The sequence below is a fragment of the Rattus norvegicus genome, chromosome 6 (assembly GCF_036323735.1).
Source record: "Rattus norvegicus strain BN/NHsdMcwi chromosome 6, GRCr8, whole genome shotgun sequence".
In the NCBI taxonomy this organism is placed as follows: domain Eukaryota; kingdom Metazoa; phylum Chordata; class Mammalia; order Rodentia; family Muridae; genus Rattus; species Rattus norvegicus.
In genome coordinates, this window is record NC_086024.1 from 137,323,228 (window position 1) to 137,337,087 (window position 13,860).

The following is a 13,860-nucleotide window of genomic DNA, read 5'->3' on the forward strand; positions in this document are numbered from 1 at the left end:
GCAGGGAGACAACAGCTGGCCATCCAAAGGCATGTAGGAAATGTCTCAGTGGCAGACCAGAGGGCTTGACACATGTCCCTTCCCCTGGTGCCCAGGCATGCTGTGGGTAAGCTTCCCACCCTTGTTCTGGGGCCACCTACTGACTAGGACAGTCACTCACCCACAGGCTGGTACCTGCCTGCAGCCCTACCTCCCTGCGCCGACAGCCTGGGGACCGTCAGCCAGAAGCAGAGGAGGTCTGGCACACAGGCAATTTTCTCCAGAAAACAAATGGAGAGAAATTGCTCTAACGGGCGAACAGCCTCTGTTTCAGGCTAATTTCCACATAATAGAATCAAACTGCTTCCCTTTCCCTCCGCTGTCTCCTCTGCATAATTTGACAAATTGCAAACTCGGTCTGATTCCGGGCTTGAACACAGACGCAGATTCTTCTCGATAGTCATAGACAAAAGAGGGAGGGGTAGAGAGATGGCAGAGGGCCCCCTCGAAGTGCTGGCCTCTGCACCCCTTTGGGGGTAACAGTGCAGGGACTGTCCGGGTCCTAGGTCCCAGAGGCTGCTCCACAGTCACTCAGGAAAAGGGAGGACGGGGCCCAGAGCCAGAAAGGGGCTGGCCAAGCTCAGCATTCCTCCACCACTCCCCACAGGCAAGCCACGCCATCTGGGAAGGGCCTCAGTCCAGGGATTTCATGTGCAATATGTCCTGGGGGCCTCGTTGGGGGAGGGCTCGAGTGTGCCTGGCACACCCAGCCTCACACCCAGCCAAAATGAAGGCATGTGCTTGCCTTGCCGACTCAGCGACGTGGTGAGAAGTGGCCCAGCCAGGAGAGCAGCTGCACTCCGTCCTGCCCACAGAGCTGCCAGACCCTCGCCTGTCTCCCAGCTCTACATTCACCCTCATCCTTGCACGCCTTGTGTGGGCTCCCAGAGCTACTTCATACCCACCCCTGGCACCATCACCTTGCTTCCCCTCCACATATGCACAGAGAAGCAGACTAGTATACTCTACATGAGTGTCTCCCCATCCAGCACACAGTAGATAGGTGCACACACACACATACACACACTCACACACACAACACACTCACACTCATACACATGCCCACACTCCCACACAACTCACACACACATGATCACACACATTCATACAACTCACACACTCACACATACCCTTACACACTCATATACTCACACAACACACTCACATACTCATACACTCACACACACCTCACACTCACACTCGCTCTCACACTTGCACACCCTCACACACATTCATATACACTCTTACACACTCACACATACTCACACACAACTCCCACACTCCCACTCTCACATTCATACACACTCACTCACATACTAACACACACAACTCATACACTCACACACGCTCGCACACTCACACAACACACTCACAAACACTCATACACACTCACACACTCACACAAACTCACACACACATGCTCACACACATTCATACAACTCACAGACACCCTCACACACTCATACACTCACACTCGCACACCCTCCCACACACATTCACATACAACATTACACACTCACACATACTCATACAACACACTCATACACACACATGCTCACACACAACTCCCACACTCCCACTCTCACACTCATACACTCACTCACATACTAACACACACAATTCACACATGCTCGCACACTCACACAACCCACACACTCACATACACCCTTACATACTCACACACTCACACATGCTCACACACTCACACACATACAGTACGCTACTTTAAAGGAGAAGCTGTTATTTCTAGAGGTACTTAACTTAAAATTGTACGAGTGCTGTATCAAAACAGGCTCACCCATTAAAGGTGTCTGTCTTCCATAGTCTCATCCTGAGTTCTTCCAGGTTTCTCTGGTGTGCTCATAAGACATACCTGTAAGCAAATAGCCCCAGGGAGGGACACAGGTCCCATCCACCCTGTGATTCTGAGTCGTAGGGTTGGAATCAACAGCCTGCCACCCTTCTTGTAAAGAACAACCTTCTGGTGACACCAAGACAGTGGACGGGTGGGTACCCGAAATGGCCCCTAGAAATGGCGGCATTCCGGAGGCCAGCGGACGCATATGTGACACACCCTGGCTGAGTACCAGCTGGACAGGCAGGCTTATGGACATGAGTCTGTTGGCAAAACATCTACTGTATTTCAAAGTCAAAAGTATGCGCTTTGAGGACAACATGTGGCTTGTGACAGGTTGGCCCCCACAAGTCGACTGATCGAGAGCAGACTTGAGGCATGTGTCCAAGTTAGGGGGTCAGTCTATGCAGTGCCTGAGGCCCAACAGGGAAAGGCCCAGCAGCCAAGGGAGTCGAGCGCTGTCAGCAAAGTAGCTGTGGCACTCTGCTGGAGGCTGGGGAGGGGGGTCCCCATGACGCGACATTTTCATAAAAACTCAAGGAATGCCAGTCTGAGGGAGAGTGGGGGGCGGGGGCCTTGGTGTCCGGCGTTGGGGACACACATTGGAAACTGAGGCAAGGCAGAGCATGGCGAGTCAAGGGAGGTGACCAATGGAGTAGAGCCTGAGGTGGAGCAAGGGAGGCAGGGGGATGGCCAGCATGCACAGGCTGGAGTGCACAGCTCCTGCTATCCTGCTCCCCTGGAAGGTTTTGAGCAGACGAGATGCACAGGAGTGTGCGTCTTAAACTGTTTCAGGGATGTGTTCATCAAAGGTGAGCAGACCATGGCTCAACCCAACAACAGGAAGTTACAGACAGGAAAGGAAGGAGAAATGATCCCCCAGTGAGGCAGAACTAGACATAGAGACACAGGGAGAAGCTGAATGAAAAGTGCTTCTGTGGCTCCGTGCGCGTGAAATGCCCAGAAACAGGACAGTGGTGGCTGCGAGGAGGCTGGGACGTGTAATTTGTTTAGGCCCTGAGCCTGTCGAGTGCAGGTGGGGTGTGGGGGAGCAGGTCAGGAGCGCTTGACTGGGGGCCACCCATCTGACAATCATATCTTATTTTGAGATGATAACATAGCTATTTATCTTTCCCGTTTCTCTTCCCTTCCTATATCCCTTTACTCTTTTTCAAATTCATGACCTCTTCTTTCATTAATTGTTGTTATATATAACGTGTATATGTGTGTGTGTATGTGTGTGTGCGCACACATGTGTGCGCATATACATAAATACCTACATACAGCCTGCTTAGTCTGCACGATAGTATTGTTAAATATGTTTTCAGGGATAACCATTGGTATTGGATAACCAATTGGTATGGTCTTCCCTGGGAAGTCTTGAAGGAGAGCCTCCACTGTATTAAATCAATGTGAATCCTAACTATATTCTCAGTATTTGTCCTTAAACCCACAGATAAATGGAGTCCTCACCCCACATCAAGAAAACTTCTCGGGGCTGGAGAGATGGCTCAGTGGTTAAGAGCACTGACTGCTCTTCCAGAGGTCCTGAGTTCAAATCCCAGCAACCACACGGTGACTCACAACCATCTGTAATGGGATCTGATGCCTTCTTCTGGTGTGTCTGAAGACAGCTAGAGTGTACTTATATATAATAAATAAATAAAATCTTTAATAAAAAAAAAAGAAAACTTCTCTTTGCAACAGATGGAGATCATTACAGAAAACCCCGACCAATCAAAACAACAAAGTTGTGGAGCCCTGTCCCGCGGATTCATCTACAAAACAACTCCCACTTAAGGCTCAGGAATCATTGCAGAAGATGGGGCAGGGAGACTGAGAGAGCCAAGGATCGGGGGTTACTGCAAGACAGCGTCAGAAGCTACACCCGTACTGTCTTACCAATGTGATTTCCCTAGCGTGAACTGGCCAAGGACAAGAAACGTGCCAGCGTGGACGGAGAGGAAAGTCTATGGGGCCTAAACCCGACACAGAGAACCCCAGGGACTTTTTAAAAGTGCTCTAGCATACATGAAGCAAGATCAAAGAGGTACGAGGGAGACCCCAGCATCTTGCAGGGGTGGGGGCTGAGTCCCCATGTTCCTTGATCTTGTATATGGGAACTGGTAGAGTTGGGGTGTGAGTGTGTGAAGCAGCTTCCCTCCCAGGACATTCTTCACGATGCGTCCAACTGTCTTCTTGGCACCTGCACAGGTACTGGGCGAGACCAGTTTCCGCTTTCCCAAGTGAGGCCCTGGGCAGCCCCCACAATCCTGCCCTGTTTGGAGTTACACGCACAGCCCCATCTGGATGGTAGGATGCCTGGCTCCTGCTGAGAACCAGATGGAGAGCCTGCGGGAGACAAATTGCCCCCTCCCCGGGCAGCTGCCGCCCCACCCTGTTCCCACTTGTGAGAAGGACTGGTGGCCCCTCCGCTCTGAGGCCTGGTTCTTGAAAGCTTTCTCTTCCTTCCCCTTTCTCCCCTCACCTCCTCATATTTCTCCTCTCCCCTCCCTCCCTCCCTCCCTCTCTCCCTCAGTCCCTCCTACCCCTCTACCTTCCCATCCATTTCTGTTTCCTTTCTCCTGTCTGTGTTGGAATCCCTTCATAGCCTATCCCACAGGGCCACATGGGACGCAGGATCCTCCACTCCACACCCAGCCCTCATCTGGGAGATGCAACAGGTCCCGGTACCCTGGCTTGGCCCTGGGTCCATCTGTACCATGAGCATGAGCGAAGCTCAGTACGCTGGTCTGCAGCCTTCCCTCATCTCTCACTTCTCTTGCTTCTGGGAGTGGGTCGGGGTAGGGGAGGGGGAGAGAGGGACGGTAGCAATTCTTTATAGCCCGAGATTAGTTATACTTTCTTTGGAAAATCCACACACGCTCTGTTTCAAATCCTCCAAGGTTATCTTGGGAATATGCAACCCCAGGACCTTCAAAGTGGCATGTGTTATGCCTAGAGCTCCCAGGGCCTCTTAAAGCCCATCCTGCAGGCTGTTCCGGGCTGGGCTTGTTTTGGACGCAATGCTCGCTTCTCTGAACTGTATTGCTTGCTTCCCGTTGCTCACTCCTTGCGGGTCTCTGCTAGATGAAACTGCAGCCGGCACAGGCCTTGCTTCACACACCCTTATTTTCCCTACATTGACAAGTTGGTTGGTCCTCATGGTCCATTTGTTATAGCTAATGAACCAGTACTGGTACATTTTTAATGGAAGCCCTAGTTTCACTCGGATTTTCTAGTCTGTCTCTGGTGTCTGCTCTGTATTCCAGGATCCCAGTCAGGACCCTGGGGACCTCTCATCACCCAATACACCAGGCTCTTCCGTCCCAGACCCCTTGCTTTTGATAACCTCAACGGTTTGCAGGAGTGTTGCTTGTTGGGGAGAAGGGCTGAGGGATGACCCTCCTTTTGGGCTTCTATGATGTTTTTCTCACAACTGAACTGGTTTGTGGGTTTTAGGAAGAGCTTAGAGCAAAGTGCTGTGCTGTTCGTAGGTCCTGCCTCTGCAAAGTAGATTTTAGTCACCGTTTAGTCCCTGACTATCAGGATTCCCTCTCATAAACCCATCTTTTCTTTTCTCCTCCCTCCGGGCAACTGGGGAGGAGGACATGGGCTCAGAGGGTCTGCACAGATGGCCCAAGTCTCCTGCATGGGAAGTGTATCTTGTCTTGTTTATTTACTTATTTATCTAATCGCTTGTTTTATCATGATGGATTCATGGAGATTAATTTTATTCTTTGGGATTAAAATCAGTAAGTGTGCTTTATTGCTGCAATTTCAGCTCTGTTCATGGGAGTGCTGAAAGTTTGTTCCTGTGGCTCTCGGGCATGTGTGTGCATGAGTGTGTGAGCATGTGTGTGCTCATGTGTGCGTGCGTGCACATATGTGTGTATGCACAGGGAAAGTGGTTTGATGCACTGGGTGCTTTCAGAGAAGGCAGGCTCACAGTGGGAATTGTTGTCACGACCTGTAGGACTGGCACCCCAGCACCTGTCCTGCCTCGCTCCGTGCCTGGAGGTTAGACACTGCCCTGGGGACACGATGTACTACCACTACTGCTCTTCCATGTCTCAGGCTGGTACCTCTGGATACAGGACCTGAAGGAGGCTAGGGGGTTTACTTAGCCCAACTGGACATGCTCCGGGTCTTCCTCCCTCTGCTGTGTGAGCCTCTTGGTGCTTTATCCTGTCTGAAGGAGACTCAGGGTTTCCTGAGGTCCCCACCTGTCTTCCCATCATGACCTTGGCTTGCCCAGTCCCATTGGTACCCTATGTCCTCCTGCAGGCAGGCAGGTGTCCCTGGGACTGTTGTACTATGAGGTTTCCCCTTCTAAGTCTGGGCTCCTCAACTGGTCTAGTGTGAACAGGCCTGGATGCTCCTGCTGGTGGCCGGCGTGGCAGGGTCCCCAGCCAAACAAATCAGACTGGCGGAGGAGCTGTTCCCAGAATGGAGGCAGACTGCATACCCACACCAACTACAGAAACACTCAAATAGCTTCAAGCTGTTGGTTCAGACGGCAGCAGGATCCCCCAAAACAAACAAACACAGGCTTGAAGGGCCGATAGTTCCCTTTATAGATCCGTCTCACAGCCGAGGCTGATATACCATGTGGAAATGGGGCCAGCATCTTCTCAGCCTCCTGGGGTGGCATGGCTGGCACCCACAACCACTGCCTTCCAGAGACTCTGCCCAGCAATAGCTTACCCCCGTCTCCTGTTTTCACATCCAGGAAGGACGGGGCCCAGGAAGGCTGTACCAATGGCTAAAATGACCCATAGTCACCCAGAAGGGCCAGTGGCCAGGGCTCAGGATACAGCAGGACAGATTGGGCAAACAGGGCTGTTCTAGTCAGCTTTACATATGAGAGGTGTTCATTCATTTATTTCCTTATGGTTCTGGAAGCCAGGCTCTCAAACTGGGCGTGTGAAAATGAGACCAGTGCTCCCTCTGGAGCCTCTTCAGCTGCCATAGCCCCCTCCAAAGAGCTGGCTACTCTGAAGGAAGCTGGGTGTAACCGGACCCACCTCCATTTTAAAGGCTAATGGGTAGCAGAGGCCAGACCACTAGCTATGGGCACTAGGCTCATGATAATGGTGGCCTGCAGATTTGGTTGGGATAATGGGAGGACAGAGGGTGGCAGACACTGGAGAGCTGTCCACTGATCAAGGGACAAAAGCTTATCTTGCCAGCGAGTCCCAGAACAGACGCATGGGGCCAACTGTGCAAACCAGCACCCTGGCTTCCCTTTATTATGTCCAGATTTCAATCTGAGCAGAGCTCACCCTGTCTTCTTCCGTGACCATCAGCCAGATCCAAGTGGGAACTTCATTTTAAGCAAGAGCGGGGAGTTATTCCTTTTAAACGCAACGGTTAGTTTTAAATGTCATCTTGCCACATTTTAGAATTACCTAGGAGCGATCACGGTTGGTCTGCAGCCATGTCTGTGGTGTGTTGTCTTGATTATTAATTGATGTAGGGAGACACCCTGCTACTGTGGGCAGCACCATTCCCTACTCAGAAGGTCCTGAATATTCTTAACTGGAGAAAAGTCAGGGCCAACAGGTGTCATGGCGCGTTCCTTTTCTCCTCTTGACTGTGGATGTGTGACTAGCTGCCAGAGTTCCTGAAACAATGACCAGCAGCTTGGAAGTGCAAGTCAAATAAACCCTTTCCTCTTCTGTGCTTCTGGTCAGGATATTCTGTCACTGCGACAGAAATGAAACTAGAACCCCATGTCATAGGAGGTGGCAGCTATGGGCTGTGGAAAGATCCCAAATTCAGGAAGTTGAAGTCCCTGTGCAGTGCCTGAGTGGGGAGGCAGAGCTGCTCCATGCCCACCACTCCTTCCCTGGAACTCACCAAGAAGAGACTCGTCCACATAGAGAGCTGTGTGGGGATCCCCAACTGTTCTCCTCTCTACAGCCAAACCTGAATCCACACGAGAACAGGGAATCTCAGTGGCCTTTGCTCAGGAAACACTGCTCTAGACAGAAAACACCCATCAGCCGTGCAAGAGTCCAGGACCCAGGAAACAGACCTGTGAGCATCTGCAGCCTGCCTAGCAAGGCACTGGCAGCAGAGGGCTTCAGTGGGATGCAGTCCTAGCATGAGCCACACAAAGGCACAGCCCTGGAAGGGACCTAAGGGGGCTTCTGGAGCAGAGGTTTATTAACCCCTTTGGAGGCGTGTGTGACCCTGAGGAATGCCCAATCCAAACTTTCCAGACCGTGTGATCAGTAATGCGTGTTCTGGGTGCTGTGGAGGAGACTCGGCCAGTAAAGCTCAGGCATGAGGACTTGAGTCTGATTCTCAGAGTCCACATAAAAAAAAGTCAGGTATGGCAGCACATGCTTGTCACAGTGCTGGAGACCCAGAGACAGGCAGATCCCTGAGGCTCATGAGCCAGCCATTCTAGTCAGTGAGCACCAAGTCCGAGTGGGAGACTCTGTCTCAGAATACAAGGTGGATGATCCTAGAGGACCTAAGGCGGTCCTCTGGCTTACACATGTGCTTGTGCGTGCGTGCACACACACAAGCACATGTGCATATACACATGGATATGCACACACCTGCACGTATAGACAAAGGATGATAAAACAAGTGTCCATTTCATTATTTCACCTCAACTTAAATATGTTAAACACTCACACAACACAGACATGCCATTTTCATCTGCCAGCAGGGCAAAATCCAGAAGTTCGAGAGCAACCACCTAGGCAGTGTGAGGACCAGCAGACTCGTGTGCTATGAGCAGGAGCACAGCCTGTGTGTGAGCGGGAGCCACCTTTTGCATAAAAGTGAGTGAGAACATTGTCAGAATTTCTTGTCGTTCCCTAAAGAAACGTGGGAAGACACTGGCGAGAAGTCGCGGCGGTAGTCGTAAGCTACCAGGAAGGCCCTGCCTATGAGCCAGATAACTGTCTCTGCTCCAAGCTGCTGGGTCATGTGTCAGAGTCACAGTAGGACAACAGGTGAGGTGGAGTTTGAGGAAGCAATTTAGAGAGAAGGCACACCCTGTTGTGGTCATTTTACACACACACACACACACACACACACACACACACACACACACACATCGGCACACTTCTACCAAAGGTTAGGCAGGTCACCTCACACCTTTGCACAAATACTTCAAAAAAACTAGGTTGGAGAATTAGGTATAAAAGGCAAAAGGTGAGAATCCATTACCAGAGGAATCACAAGAGAATACTGAGGAGCTCTGGGCAGAATCATAACCTGATCCTAAGGAGAAAAGAGAGCTCAAAAGACACCTGATTTTCACAGAGAGACCCAGAGATGCTCCGTGCTGAGGGCCAGACAAGGCCAGTGAAGAACTGATGAGGGATATCATGCTGGAGATGCCAATAACCTGGGACAAGAGAGAACACTGAGGACACAGCACTGGAGGAAAACCACACAGAGAAAAAGGAAAACACGCAGTCACGGAGACCCAACACTCACCAGGAACCTCCTGAAGGAAGCGGAGTTCTAACAGTCGTTCCAACAGAGAGTCTGCTGCTTACGCTCAGCTTCTGCTGGCGAGACCGAGACGCCCACAGGCTGACTCTGCTATGGTCACACCAGCGTGAGGGCTCATAGGTGGCCTACACCCCTTCTGTAAACATCCAAACAACTAGGGGATCAGGAAATCGAAAAGGTCTGAGGGCAAAAACCCAAAACACTGTGACCGAGGATTTGCTATGCAAGACAGGTTTCTGTCTTGAAGTGTAAAGAAAGCCCAGTGTGGTCAGGGATCTCCTGGGGCTCAGGCTGTGACCCAGGCCATTGATCCGAACACGCTTCTCCTCTCAGAAGCCCTCTGCCCTCAGAGGGGAGGAGGGCTTCGAGGCTGAAAGGAACAGGCAGAATCTGAATACGGATGCAGTGCTAGGTGAGTGTGTGTGTGTGTGTGTGTGTGTGTGTGTGTGTGTGTGTGTGTACAAGGAGGTGCATGTCCCTGCTGACAGTCCTCTCCTCAGAACACACCTGCCGAAGCAGATGGCGTCAGGCGACCGGCAGACCCAGGAAAAGTCAACGTGGCTGCTCCTTGCTTTACAATTTGTTGTGGCTTCTCATTACAGTCACAATCGTTTCCAATTATTAGAAAGAGCAAAGGAAGCAAATGCTCCAGATTGGATAACAAATGGTACGGTCTGCCAGCCTGTGAGCTTCTAGACAATCACAGGAACAACAGACCTTAGAGACGCAGAGACACAGAAGAGCCAGGGGCTGGGCTCTGAGCCCGTCTGGCTGTGACAATGGATCCAGGTGACAGGAGAAACCAAGAGAGACAAAGAGTTAAAGCTAGAGGCGTTGGTAAGATGTGAAATCAAGTCAAGTTAGTGAAACAGAGACATAGAGGGACTGTTGTGTGGTTAATCTTGTCTGTCGGTTTGCTGGGGTTTGGAGCCACCTAGGAGACACACCTCCAGGAGTCTCTGAAGGGGTTCCTGACAGGTTTAACTGGGTAGGGAAGACCCACCCTGAGTGTGGGCAGCAAAGGTTGCCTCTCTCCACTTCCTGGTCAGCATGCTGGACCTAGCCACTCCCATCATGCCTTCCTCCTCACGGTGGACTTCATCCCTCTGAACTGTGAGCTAAAATAAACCCTTCCTCTGTTGTATTACATTTTGTCAAATATTTAATCACAGGAAAAGTAACTAACATAGTTAGGAATAAAGAAAAAAACTTGCAGGGTGTGGTGGTTTGAATACGTTTGGCCCCATAGATTCATGCATTTGAGCGCTTGGCCATAGAGAGTGACACAATTAGGAGGTGTGGCCTTATTGGAGGAAGGGTGTCACTGTGGAGGCGGGCTTTGAGGTCATGTATATGCTCAGGTTCTGCCCAATAAAGAAGGCAGTCTCCTCCGGGCTGCCTATGGATCCAGATGTAGAACTCTCAGCTCCTCCAGCACCATGTCTGTCTGCACATCTTTGTGCTTCCAGCCATGATAGGAACAGACTAAACCTCTGAAACTGTTAGGCAGCCCCAATTAAATGTTTGCCTTTACGAGAGTTGCCTTGGTCATGCTGTCTCTTCATAGCAATGAAACCATAGCTAAGACCCAAGGATCGGAGAGATGGTTCAGTGATTCAGACCGTCGGATGTTCTTCCAAAGGACCAGAGTTCTATTCCCAACTCCTACATGGTGGCTCACACATAGCTCCAGTTCCAGGGGATCCAACACCGTCTGAGGGCACCAGACAAAATGGTACACATACATGGAGGCAAAACACCCATACACAAAATAATAATAATAATAATAATAATAATAATAATAATAACATAAACAATAAATCTGTACACGAGACACAACATGACTTTCACAGCAGCTTTCAGCCTTCTCCTCACAGCTCCTCATGATGGCACGTGAAATCTTGCTAGACTCAAACATGTCACATGGATGTTTTTTTTCTGGCAAACCATGACCTCATGTCACCACAGCCATATCCACCTTCCTGTCCACTCTCTGGTTCCGCAGTGACCACTGCAACAGGCATGGACTGAGTTTCCAGCATTCCATGACTGAATGGGTGTCTGTTTCTTGCTCACCTGCAGTCAGTCATGCCTCCACTGAGGTTCCCCAGAGAACACAGAGCCAGGTACCAGATACCGGGTGCATCACTGGTGCCACGGTGTCCCGCATTGAGGCCCCTAGACGGAGCAGAGACTCCAACCTGCACAGCCATGTGCACAAGTGTCTGTGGCGTTCCTAAACGCAGTCACGGAGCACCTACGTTGTGACCCGTAACCTTGACTGCCAACTTGGTGGCCTCTGACATCACCCCAGAGACATACCACCATGTTTGTTGGGAGATGTCTTCCAGGGAGGATGAACTGAGGGAGAAAAATCTGTTCTCAGAGCAAGCGACACCTTCCAGCAGACAGCCCAGATACAAAGAGGTCTGAAGGGGAAAAGAGTTGCCTGTCCGTCTTCACTTCTTCCTGAGGTGTCAGTCACTGCTGGCTGCCGCCAAACTCTGCTGCCTTCAGACTTAGATTCTTCTGCCTTCCAATGTGGACTGAAGACCAGCGGCTCCCCAGACATCCTCCGTACCTTCCGCATGACACTGGGACTGCTACGGCAGTTCACCGGGTGAACTGAAGAGCCAGGAGGCCATTGTTGGCCTACCCAGCTCATACCATGTAAGGCAATGCAATAAATTCCCTTTGTAAGATGCAGGTATCAGACCTTTTCCTCTGAACTTCCCTACTCTTACACGCATTGCAGTAACACAAGTCCATACTGATGTTCCAGACAGTTCCCTGCCTCGCGGATCATTCTGTCTCCTTTCTTTGTCTGCTGGACCATGAGAAACCTGACTCCACCAGACCAGTCCATTCAGTCCTTCAACGTGTGTGTGTGTGTGTGTGTGTGTGTGTGTGTGTGTGTGTGTGTGTGTGTGTGGTGTGTGGTGTGTGTGTGTGTGTGTGTGTGTGTGTGTGTGTGTGTGTGGTGTGTTGGCAGGAAGTGGGGGGCTGGCGTCCCTGGCATCTCCACTCCTGGGGAAGCACATTGCCAACTGATCTGCAGGGTGTGTGGTGCCCTCTTGCCTTTAGCTTTACAGACTCTATTTACTTCCCAAGTGGCCTTGGTAGTCCCTGCTCTGCCCCTGCAGTAAACCCGTTCCACACACACATGAACAATGTCGTTAGGTACAGCGTTAGGGCCTTCCTAAGATCCCTGACTTCATAAGTAATGGGATTTCCTTCTCCCTCCCTCTCCCTCTCTCTCTCCCTCTCTCTCTCCCTTTCCCCCATCCTTTCTCTCCCTCCCTCTCCCTCCCTCTCCCCCCTCTCCTCTCTTCCTCTCTTTCCCTCTCTCTCTCTCCTCCCCCCTCTCCTTCTCTCTTCCTCTCAGTTATTTTCATGTGTATTAGTGTTTTGTCTACTCATCTGTCTGTGCACCATGTGCATGTCTGGCACTTGCTAGAGGACAATACTGGATCCCCTGGAACTGGAGTTAAAGACAGTTGTGCATTGCCATGTGGGTGCTGAGAATCGAACCTGGGTCCTCTGGGAGAGCATTCAGGGCTCCTAACCATTGAGAACTATTCCCAGTCCCCTAAGGAATATTTTAACATGCACATCGAATAGTTACCCTTGGCTACAGAGTCAGTCCTGTGCGCTTTGGAAAATGTAGCAAACCATGGTTCCCTGGGAACGGAACATCTTCACGGCTGGCTTCCATCTTCGTCCCTCTCTTCTCCTTTGTACGGTCTGAATCTGAAACTCCCCAGACTTGTGCGTCCAGTGTCTGCTACCCAGTTGGTGGAACTTTTTTTGAGAGACTGTGGAACGTTTAGGAGGCGGGGCCTGGCTGGCAGAAGTAGATCACCGGTGTGCGCCTTTGAAGATGGTCCCCACTCGTTGTGCTGAGTTCTCTGCTTTCTGATCCACGGTGAAGCGAGAGGTGTCTGCTGCACACTCCAGAATCAAGAGCTCCACCAAACCTTCCTTCAGTTACTGACCCCAACCTAGAATACAAGCTGCATCTGTTGTCACGGGGATAAGAAAACAAACCCACTCCTCAGCTCCAGGAAGCCTCAGATCTCTTCTGAGTATGATTTTCCCTTTTGCAGAAAGATAAAGTTGGGAGTCTTTAAAAAGGATTTATTATTATTGTTGTTGTTGTTGTTGTTGTTGTCTGAGCTCCTGATCTGTGTGCATGAGCACACATGCCACAGTCCATGTCACAGTGCACATGAAGAGGTCAAAGGGCAATCTATCTCCTTCCTTCTACCTTTAGCTGAGTCCCGGGAATCACACTCGGGTCTCCAGTCTTAGCCACCTTGAAAGCCCATTCCTTTCAGAATGATCTAGCTTGCAGGCTCTTCAGGCTGGCTTCTGTGCCCAGCTGTGTGTTTCTGTGCCCTGGGGGCTGGTGTTCTCTCTTTCCTGGGTGCTCCCTCCATGGAGGAGCGGGTGTTTACCTCTGCACGTGCTGAAGGCCCGAGGCT